This window comes from Triticum aestivum, chromosome 3B, assembly GCF_018294505.1.
Source record: "Triticum aestivum cultivar Chinese Spring chromosome 3B, IWGSC CS RefSeq v2.1, whole genome shotgun sequence".
Taxonomy (NCBI): Eukaryota; Viridiplantae; Streptophyta; class Magnoliopsida; order Poales; family Poaceae; genus Triticum; species Triticum aestivum.
The window spans coordinates 250,035,973-250,047,684 of NC_057801.1; positions in this window are offsets into that span (position 1 = coordinate 250,035,973).

Consider the following 11,712-nt stretch of genomic DNA (forward strand, 5'->3'; position numbering starts at 1 on the left):
TATGGTTAACTAAGACCTCCGGTTTAAAGGTAACACGACGACGCTGCCTCGAGGGCTCTCCCTCTGGGGTAGGTGTAGGGGGAAGCATCGGGGCTGCAGGAGTAGTGAGAAGTGAACCCACTCAGCAGGAGCAGTGAGAGGACTCACAGTCGCGGTGCCCGAGCTACTCGAAGGAGTAACCGGTGAAACAGGGGAACTAGAACTGGCTGGAATATAAGGAGTAAATCCCACAGATGCTGGAGCATTGACAGATCTAGTAGGGGATAAAGCAGTACGGGCACGAGTCAGCTCTCGAGCCAACTCGTGGATCATAAGATAGCTAGCAGTGATATAACGAGAATGGTGGCTACCAACACTATCAGACTCCAGATCAATGATAGGGAAACGGACACGACCATTATCATGCAGAGAAGGATAGTAGTAGAAACTTGGGTGGTTCTGCATCCGGACCTCTTTGTAACAAAGCTCGATAAGGACCTTGAATGCAACAAACTGGACAGTCTGAGAAGCGGTAGAAGCGTAACCGCTCCGAAAGGTACGAGTGTAAGTGCTGGAATTGGAACTGGTGCGAAGAGTAACCACGATGTGATACTCATACACTATGTCTGCTAGATGCTCCCGGTACACACGATAGGCGGGGTCGTCACCGAGGGGGTACAGCCGACGCCACACGTTACGAAGGAGATGCGGCGACGTGTATGGCATCAACTACAACTGGCACGGATACGGCACCGGAGCCATCTACACTTACAACCATTAGCAGGTTAGCATAAAAATAAAACAAGTGCATGCAATGCAACAACCAGCTACACATGCTACCGGCACAACTAAAACTTGTATCTAACGTCCAGTTAACAAGTCATAGTCTAGTGTGGCCTACAGTCAGCGCGGCTCTGATACCAAGCGTTGTGGAACCCCGGCTCAGAGCAACCGGTTTACCTTGCATTGCTAGCCCAGAGACCATGTCTTCTGGCAACACACAACATCTTGGTACAGAAAACAACCGCTTTATTGATGCTAGCGGATCAGAGTTTATATTACAACAGATAGCGAGGCCAAACGGCACGCACGATGCGGCTGAACAATATGTACATTATTTAGTGAACATAAAGGGGCCTCGATCATCACAACTACGCGACAGCGGAACAACGTCGTAGCGAACTCCATAGCACAGGGACACCAATGTGGACACGATCTAGACTCGGACAACATTCCTTTCCAATGATACTTTCCTGAAATCTAGCATGACACGCTAGGTCAGTACATTGAATGTACTTGCAGGCTCACAACAAGTATAAACATAATGACAAACAATATCATGATAATTAACCAATTCATAATAATGCATCAATATATCCAACATGCTGTGATCAGGCTCTAGTGATAAGAGTCCCTCGGACTAGCTTACCAACGGTGATCGCTCTTGGATCACGAACGTACCAACCTCAAGGTATTAACTAGAGACATCTCGTGATCATTCCAGCGATCACAACCACGACCAATATTTGGCCTTTAAACAGTGATCCTTCTGGCGATCACAACCACGACCAACACTAGGTCTAAACAACAAGATGACCTTCCCGTCATCATCAACAGTGCAAAGCTCATAACTTAGTGTGCAAAATTTATTTAGACGTTGACCCATGGTGTGACCTACTTTCGAGCGTGTCCGTAACCGTGGACTCGGCTATCAATAGATTAATACACTCTGCAGAGGTAGCGCACTGTACCCACACCACGGAACCCATGGCCTCGCACTCCCATTCTGGTGGACCAACGGCATTCCGACGAAACCCCTCCATTGCCATGACACTCTCCCGGCCACTCCGACTCACTCCCCACTGGGCTAGTCCTGGGTGGCCCCGTGTCTACCAAAGACACAACGACCACCGTCATGGCCAAAACATAAACGATCCCACTCGGGGACCCGGTACCATAAACTCAACAACGGGCACACAAGGTTATGTCTGCTTACCGGGCCAGGGTACCGCACGCCCATAACCTTCCCTAGTTGGAGGCACCGACCAGAGGCATGACAACGAAACGAATAAATGCTGTCCCATACCAGAAAATGTGGTAGCACTAGGAAAAACTCGATTCAGCGGCACCATGACCCAGTCAACAACATATTCAAGTTGAGTTATTATCAGGTTCAACTTAACGTGAAAATAACCGGTATCACAATGCCATGACATGCAATACTAACATATGCTTCACATACCAGCGGAAATGACTGAGTCAACTATATCCACACTAAGCATCAACACTCATGACACTTCTCTGGTTAAGATTAATCCTCACTTTAACATAGAATCTTTCTAGCAAATTTATCATTTTTCTCATGCAAGAAATAACTCCACCAATTATTTATATCCATAACCATATTATTCTTTCATCACCCAAAATAAATCCTAGTTTCTTTACCAACTAAACTAACTTCAAACTTTGTGTAAATCAAGCATATTACCTAAAGCAAGCAATTAACATGATATAAATATCATAATAGTGATTTAAATGCATGGATTGAATCATTTGTTCAAGTAAGAAAGTCACAAATATTGAAATGGCACCGTGAAAATGTTGCAGTGGCTTGCCTTAGTGGAGATGAGGTTCACAAGCCACCTGGTGATCCTCTAAACAAGCCTCACCCTCTGAAAATATTTAAAAACACAAAAAGAAGATATCAAGAAACCTTCTGAAATTCACCAGAAAATCTAGGCAATAGGGAAAAATCCCATCTTTGCTGAGCTGCTATATTTTTGGACAAAGAACACAATGCAAAAAGAATCAATTCATTTGGACTTATGGTTAAAAAGTTTTGGCTTTTTGAAGTTCTCTAGAATAATTAAAAAATTGAATTGAAATAAAACAGACTTGGGGCGGGGGGGGGGGGGGCTACGTCGAAGGCGTAAAGCCTCAGGGCGCCACCACTCGTACCGCTTCACGCGTGTACTGAGTGGCTGACTAGCGGGCCCTGCTAGTAAGGTGAGGGGGAGAGAGAGAGGGAAACAGAGGACGGTGCGGCTTCGCCGGAGAGCACGCCAGCGACGAGAGCTCCTTGGCCAAAACAAGAGGGAGGGATCGAGAGAGGAGACGGAGGCGCACCTTCCCGTACCCGTAGAGTAGCTAAGGTTGGTCAGATGATGCAGGAATCAGCCTCACCAGCGGAGGCAGAGAGCAAAGGTCGTCGGAGATGAAGATGACGGCGAATGGAGGAGACTCCAGGGGCTCCAACCAGGCGGAACGGCACCACCGGAGAGTGGAGGAGGCCCTGGAAGGGTTGCCCAGGCCTGGGAGGGGCCGGAGCTGCGGAGACAACCCGAGGGGATCGCCAGCGAGCTCGAGCTCGGGTATGGCGGCCCATGGCCTGCCCGGCCGGGCTACAGCTTTCTACGCGCTTGAGGAGTGTGTGGGAGTGGTGGATGGTGCTCGAGGAGGTTGGGGATGGCGCTATTTATAGCCGAGCGTCGAGGGGTTTTTGGGCTCCGCCGGTGGACACCTGGCCATGGCGCCCGGCGACGAACGTCATCAGTGAGAGGGGGAGAAGAAGACGCAGCTCACGCGGGAACTGTTGGCGAACGGGGACGAGCATAGGGGCGAGAGGAAGGCGACGAGCACAGTGCGCACCGCACTATTGCGTTGGCCGGACCATGACCATACCTGCTGCGGCGAGCTCCGGCATCAGCAAGTGCCAGGGTGGAGTTAAGGGGGTTCGGACGATGATGGTGGCGCGGTTTGGCACGCTCAGGCAGGCGGGGCAGCAAGCACGCGCGCAACAGAGCGCTCGGCGGCACTCAGAGCGCGTCGGTTGCATGCCAACACGCCTAGATGAACGCGGTCACCATGTGAACTTTGCCCTCAGGCTGAACTAGGTCCAAAGTTCATGTCTGGCTTGTTGTTCGTGGTATTGTTGAAGGTTACCATGCCTAGGTTTGGTCACAGGTGCAGTAGAAATGATTTCACATGCCAGGTAAGTTTCTGGACAATAACTTTTAGATCTTACTATGATCAAACTACTAGGAGTTGGGGGCTGAGCTTTGGAGGCTAGCAATCAACTACTAAGGTGATGATGCACAAGAAAAATCAGCCATAGAAGAGCAAGTAAAATGGTAGTTGCTGTAGAAACTACCATTTCTGTCCAGAACAGAAAATATTTTCTGTAGCAAAAATATTCCAAAAAGTGATGAAATATTTTTGCTCAGAAAGGTTCCCTAGGGTTCAAAGAATAATTGGGATTTTTCTCAGAATTTTATGGGAAAGAAAAAATTGGGGTTGCTTTGGAGCACATTGAGCTAGCTAGGGTTTAAGAGGGGAAAATGAATATTTTTCATTAAAGGAAAATATTCCAAATATTATTTTGAGTTGAACCAGAGAGGGAATGATGGTTAGAGAAGGAAATGAGGCACTTGGGTGAAAGCCAAGGGGTACCCAAGTGGTTAAGTCCATATGAAAAGATTCAAAACTCTAAATTTCAAATTCAAACCAACTGAGAATCAGGCAAAGAAGAGAGGGCAAAAACCAGGCTGTCACACATACCCCCTAAACCAACAGTAACGATATCCTTTTCACAGTCTATCTTAGCATTAACAGCATTCAAGAAGGGTCTACCAAATATAATGGGACAAAAGTCATCTTGTGGGGAACCAAGAACAAGAAAATCAGTAGGATATTTAACTTTCTCACACAAGACTTCAACATCTCTAACAATCCCAATTGGTGAAATAGTATCTCTATTGGCAAGCTTAATAGTAACATCAATACCTTCTATTTCAGCAGGTGCGATATCATGCATAATTTCTTCGTAAAAGGAATGAGGTATTACACTCGCACTAGCACCCATATCACATAAGCCATGATAACAATGATCACCTATTTTAACAAAAAACAACAGGCATGCCAACAACTGGTCTATGTTTATTTTTAGTATCGGTGAAAGATCGTGGATGTCGCCTAGAGGGGGAGGGTGAATAGGCGTTTTAAAATATTTATGGTAGTGGCTTGAAAAAATACGGAATAAACCTAACGGTTAATTTGTCAAGCACAAAACCTACAACAACTAGGCTCACCTATGTGCACCAACAACTTATGCTAAGCAAGATAAACAACTAAGTGATAGCAAGATATATGACAAGAAACAATATGGCTATCACAAAGTAAAGTGCATAAGTAAAGGGCTCGGGAAAGAGATAACCGAGGCACGCGGAGACGATGATGTATCCCGAAGTTCATACCCTTGCGGATGCTAATCTCCGTTTGGAGCGGTGTGGAGGCACAATGCTCCCCAAGAAGCCACTAGGGCCACCGTAATCTCCTCACGCCCTCGCACAATGCAAGATGCCGTGATTCCACTAAGGGACCCTTGGGGCGGTCACCGAACCCATACAAATGGCAACCCTTGGGGGCGGTCATCGAACCCGTACACTTTGGCAACCCTTGGGGGCGGTCACCGGTACCCGTCAAATTGCTCGGGGCGATCTCCACAACCTAATTGGAGACCCCGACGCTTGACCGGAGCTTTACACCACAATGATTGAGCTCCGAACACCACCAAACGTCTAGGGCGCCAAGGTACCCAAGAGGAACAAGCTCTAGGGTGTCCAAACACCCAAGAGTAACAAGCTCAAGGGTACCAAGCACCCAAGAGTAATAAGCGTCTCAACTTGTAACTTCCACGTATCACGTGGAGAACTCAAACCGATGCACCAAATGCAATGGCAAGGGCACACGGAGTGCCCAAATCCTTCTCTCTCAAATCCCACCGAAGAAACTAATGCTAGGGAGGAAGATGAGAGGAAGAACAAGAAGGAGAACACCAAGAACTCCAAGATCTAGATCCAATGGGTTCCCCTCACATAGAGGAGAAAGTGATTGGTGGAAATGTGGATCTAGATCTCCTCTCTCTTTTCCCTCAAAAACTAGCAAGAATCCATGGAGGGATTGAGAGTTAGCAAGCTCGAAGAAGGTCAACAATGGGGGAAGAACACGAGCTCAAAGGATAAGGTCTCAATGGGGAAGAAGACCCCCTTTTATAGGTGGGGAGAAAATCCAACCGTTATCCCCTCACTCAGCCCGCACAACGCGGTACTACCGCACGGAGCTGCGGCACTACCGCGGTCGGCTGCGGGACTACCGCTGCAGGTTGCAGTACTACCACATGTGCAGCACTGGCCAGATGAAGGCCTGTTGCACAGGGCAACGAGCGGTAGAACCGCTGGAGCGGTACTACCGCGCGCCCCTACGGTACTACCGTAAGGCAGGCAACACTAGGCGCAGAGAAAGCACGGAAGTAAAAAATTACTTCCGTACCTACTTCCGCTGAGGGAGGACTTGTGCAAAACTCCGGCATGGTACTACCGCACACGAAGAGCGGTACTACCGTGTAGGGCACGGATGTAAAAAATTACATCCGCCCCTACTTCCGCTCATGCTGCTAAGCCTGGCCAGAGCCCACGGTACTACCGTGCCCGCGGCGCGGTACTACCGCGTAGGGCGTGGATATAAAAAATTACATCCGCCCCTACTACCGCTCGAGCAGCTGCGCCTGGCCTGAGGCCACAGTACTACCGCTCCCACAGAGCGGTACTACCGTGAGCACCTGCAGTACTACCGCAGGAGACTACGGTACTACCGCAAGGGCCTGTGGTACTACCGCTCCGGAGAGCAGTACTACCGCATGCCCCAGATCAGCAACACTAGGAGTCCTTCATTTTGCAGAGAAGACAACAGAGGGAAACGGTAAAACAAGAACTGCCATAACTTCTGCAAATGAGCTCCGAATTGAGCAAACTCAAGCTTGTTGGATACAGACAATGAGTAGCATCAAAACAAAGACAGGGGAGGTATGCCTAACAAGAGAGGAGAGAAACCTCCAACAGAGAGGAACCGGCATACCTCCAACATCGAAAACATCATAGAAGATGCAAGTGAACTCTGTTTTCGATGAACTTGAGCTTGTCATAAAAATGACCATAAGCTCCAAAACTCGCAAGGAGAAGAACCAAACAAGAACCAATAAAGATGATGCAAGGATGTAATGGTTTGAGCTCTCTACGAACGATACGATCAAGCAACTCATCGAGAGCCCCATTGATAGTACGACAATTGATCCTATAACCCGGTCTCCCACAACTACCATGAGACCGGTAAAATAGAAAACCTATCAAGGGCAAACCTTTGCCTTCCACAAAGTCTACTTGAGTTACATGATGACGATCTACTCCTCCTCAAGATGGACCACCTTTCTTGATTGCGTTGGCTCGATGAAGACTAGTTGATTGCTCCCCCATACTCCACTATGGGTGAGCCACTCTTCCGCTCATCTTCACAAGTCCATTGTCACCACAATGGACGGCAAGCTTCAAGCACTTGATCTCTTCGTGATGCATCACTTGAACTTGCACACCGCAACCTAACCCCACAAAGAACTCTCACGAAGACCATGGGTTAGCACACAAAGCATAATGGACAATGCTTCACATACCATGGGATCACTTGATCTCTCAGTACATCTTGTGCGCTTTGTATGTTGAATCTTTCCAACTGTCTTTATTTGGATGATGTCTTGAAGGTGGACATGAATGATCACACAATCTTCTTTAAGACATGCTTGCCATAAGCTCAACACTCACATGACTGGTCTTTGGATAATCCCTTAATAGCACCGTGGTCATCACAAACTCTCCTTGAAACCAACAAATGGACTCCAAGAAAAGCCTATGGACAAACCCTTCAAATATAACTCAAGGCAACCATTAGTCCATAGAGATTTTCATCAATTGCCAAAACCAAACATGGGGGCACCGCATGTTCTTTCAATCGGGTCTAGCAATTCTAGCAGCTTTATCATAGAAGTAAATAACATGCCCATCAATATTATCGACCAAGAGATCATTAACCATAGCAATACTAGGTTCAACCTTAATTTGCTCAGGGGGTGTAGGTGTTCTAGCATTACTCTTATGAACCATAGTTGAAGCTTTAGCATGATCCTTTATTCTAACAGGGAAAGGTGGTTTCTCAATATAAGCAGTAGGAACAATAGGATCTACATTAGAAGTAATAGTATTTTCTTCAACTTTAATAGGTTCTACTACTTTTACTTCAATGGGAGGGATATTTAAACCGCTTCTCCTTAGGGAGATCAACATGAGTTGCAAATGATTCACAGAAAGAAGCTACTATCTCAGAGTCAAGTCCATATTTAGTGCTAAATTCATGAAAAGCATCGGTATCCACAAAAGATTTAACACAATCAAACTTAGGTGTTATACCTGACTCCTTACCTTCGTTGAGTTCCCAATCTTCAGAGTTGCATTTAATTCCTTCCAATAAATCTCATCTGAATTCAGTAGTCTTCATCATAAAAGAACTAGTACAAGAAGTATCAAGCATGGAGCGATTGTTGAGAGAAAGCCGAGCATAAAAATTTTGAATAATAATTTCTCTTGAGAGCTCATGATTGGGGCATGAATATAACATTGACTTAAGCCTCCCCAAAGCTTGAGCAATACTTTATCCTTCCCGAGGCAAAAAATTATATATATAATTACAATCACGATGTACCGGATTCATAGGATAAAACTTCTGATGAAATTCATGTTTCAATCGGTTGTAGTTCCACGATCCAATATCATCACATAGCCTAAACCATGTCAATGCCTTTCCCTTCAAAGATAAAGGGAAGACCTTCTTCTTGATAACATCCTCAGGCATACCTGCAAGCTTAAATAATCCACAGACTTCATCCACATATATTAGGTGCATATAGGGATGTAATGTTCCATCTCCTGTAAAAGGATTAGCTAGTAGTTTCTCTATCATACCCGAAGGAATTTCAAAGTAGACATTTTTAGTAGGTTCAGTAGGTTGAGGAGCAACTCTTTGCTCTTCTGGTCGGGGTGAAGATACCCCTAACAAGCCCCTCAAAGGATAGTTTCCCATAGTAACAAGCGGCAGTAAATTTCAGCACACTATATAAATGTTTCCTTACCAAATTCCACCTACCAAAGGCGCTTCACTCCCTGGCAACAGTGCCAGAAAGGAGTCTTAATGACCCACAAGTATAGGGGATCTATCATAGTCCTTTAGATAAGTATGAGTGTCGAACCCAACGAGGAGCAGAAGGAAATGACAAGCGGTTTTCAGCAAGGTATTCTCTGCAAGCACTAAAATTATCGGTAAGATATAGTTTTGTGATAAGGTAATTTGTAACGGGTAACAAGTAACAAAGTAACTAAGGTGCAGCAAGGTGGATCAATCCTTTTTGTAGCAAAGGACAAGCTTGGACAAACTCTTATATAAAGCAAAGCGCTCCCGAGGACACATGGGAATTATCGTCAAGCTAGTTTTCATCATGCTCATATGATTCTCGTTTGGTACTTTGATAATTTGATATGTTGGTGGACCAGTGCTTGGGTACTGTCCTTCCTTGGACAAGCATCCCACTTATTATTAACCCCTCTCACAAGCATCCGCAACTATGAAAGAAGAATTAAGGTAAACCTAACTGTCGGTGTCAAAACCGGCGATTCTCGGGTAGGGGGTCCCGAACTGTGAGTCTAGGCGGATGGTAACAGGAGACAAGGGACATGATGTTTTTACCCAGGTTCGGGCCCTCTCGATGGAGGTAAAACCCTACTCCTGCTTGATTGATATTGATGATATGGGTAGTACAAGAGTTGATCTACCACGAGATCAATGAGGCTAAACCCTAGAAGCTAGCCTATGGTATGATTGTTGTAATGGTTGTTGTCCTACGGACTAAAACCCTCCGGTTTATATAGACACCGGAGAGGGCTAGGGTTACACAGAGTCGGTTACAATGGTAGGAGATCTACATATCCGTATCGCCAAGCTTGCCTTCCACGCCAAGGAAAGTCCCATCCGGACACGGGACAAAGTCTTCAATCTTGTATCTTCATAGTCTTGGGGTCCGGCTGACGATGATAGTCCGGCTATCCGGACACCCCCTAGTCCAGGACTCCCTCAGTAGCCCCCGAACCAGGCTTCAATGACGATTAGTCCAGCGCCTATATAGTCTTCGGCATTGCAAGGCGGTTCTCCTTTAAGTTCCACGTACCTGCCGAACAGTGTCCGGCTTTTTTGTAAACGTTGCGCTCCTTGGCTTCCACACCCAATAATGGCCTTCATCCACGCGTCGCACGAATGCGAAAAGCCAGGGTATCTTTTATGTTTTACCCCCTAGCTGCGCAAATAATCTGCCTATAAGAGAGGCAAGAATCCAGATCCAAATCACACCATCTTCCTTCCGCGAGTACTCATCGGAGCGCCTCTGACTGAAAATCCATTCCACCATGGACCGTCGACGCGGCTCCTCCTCTCGCGCTCCCAGCCCTCTGCCAGGAGATTGGAGGAGATGTTCTGTCCCTCGCAACGAGCTAGTGACGCTCCAAGCGGAGGGATACCTTCCTCCGGCCTTTATGGTTCCGGTTCGAGCCGGGCTGGCCACCTACAAAGGTGGGAAGCAAGCGGAGGCTTCCCCAAATCCCAACAAAGGGGAGCGGGTATGCTTCGTCCCCTATCTGATAAGGGGGCTCGGATTTCCTGTACATCCGTTCCTCCGCGGGCTTCTGGAGTTCTATGGGCTTCAGCTCCATTACCTCAGGCCCGCCTCGATTCTGCATATAGCGGGCTTCGTAGCTCTTTGCGAGCTATTTCTGGGCATCGAGCCCCATTTTGCACTGTGGAAGATGTTATTTTGCCTTGTACCCCGCTCTCATGAGTTATCCATATATCAAGTGGGCGGTGCCGAAATATGGCGCATCGCCGGGACCGGATATCCATCCGGAACCCCTAAGAAGGCGTCTGAAGACTGGCCTTCCGAATGGTTTTACGTAGAAGATGCTCCGCTGCCGGACCCTGTTCGGATCGGCCTCCCGGAGTTCAGCAATGCTCCTCTGAAGAAACGCCTGAGTTGGCGTCCGCGGAGCCCCCAACTGGAAGAAGACAAGAGCGTCCATTATTTGATGGGCCGGATAAGGTTACTGGCCCATTCCGGACTGACCATGATCGGAGTCATGGCCACGTGCATTATGCGGGGGGTGCAGCCGCTGCAATACAGGGGCCACCCCATGTGGGATTTCAACAGGGAGAATGATGCCACTCGTCACGGCCGCCAAGGGCCGGGATCGGCCGAAGACCTGGTGAAGATCCTGTCCGGCCTGTACAAAGGGGAGAAGGAGGACTTCCTCCAGACGAGCCCATTGAATGGGTTCTCCATGAACAACCCTCGAAGCTGGGTAAGCGGACGTTCATTTATCCGGCCCACGCTTTCAAAGTTAAGTACCTTACTTTACGGTTTTTACGCAGGACCTGCGCCGGACTGTGGAGAGCATACATAGCCCGGCTCCACAGCCCGAGGATCCGGAAAGATCCCTTGATCCGTCCTTCGAAGAGGATCCGGATATAAAGGTGGAGCTAATTGACGGGGTGTTTCACCAGCTCAGCATGGATAATGCTCTAGTCGCCATCACGGCTGATTACCCCGGCCTATCTCCGGCTCCCCAGGTGATTGTGACCGAAGTCCTAACACCATTGTTTCCGTCCTTGCGTATTTCTGACCACCCTATACAATGGTGTCTCGCAGGAGGTACCTTCAAGGCAGGAAGCCGAACCCGCGGCGGCCGGCCAACAAGGGTCAGTCCGGCCCAGCAGGCGGAAGAGGAGTGCGGCGCGGAGCGAAACGTCGCCGCA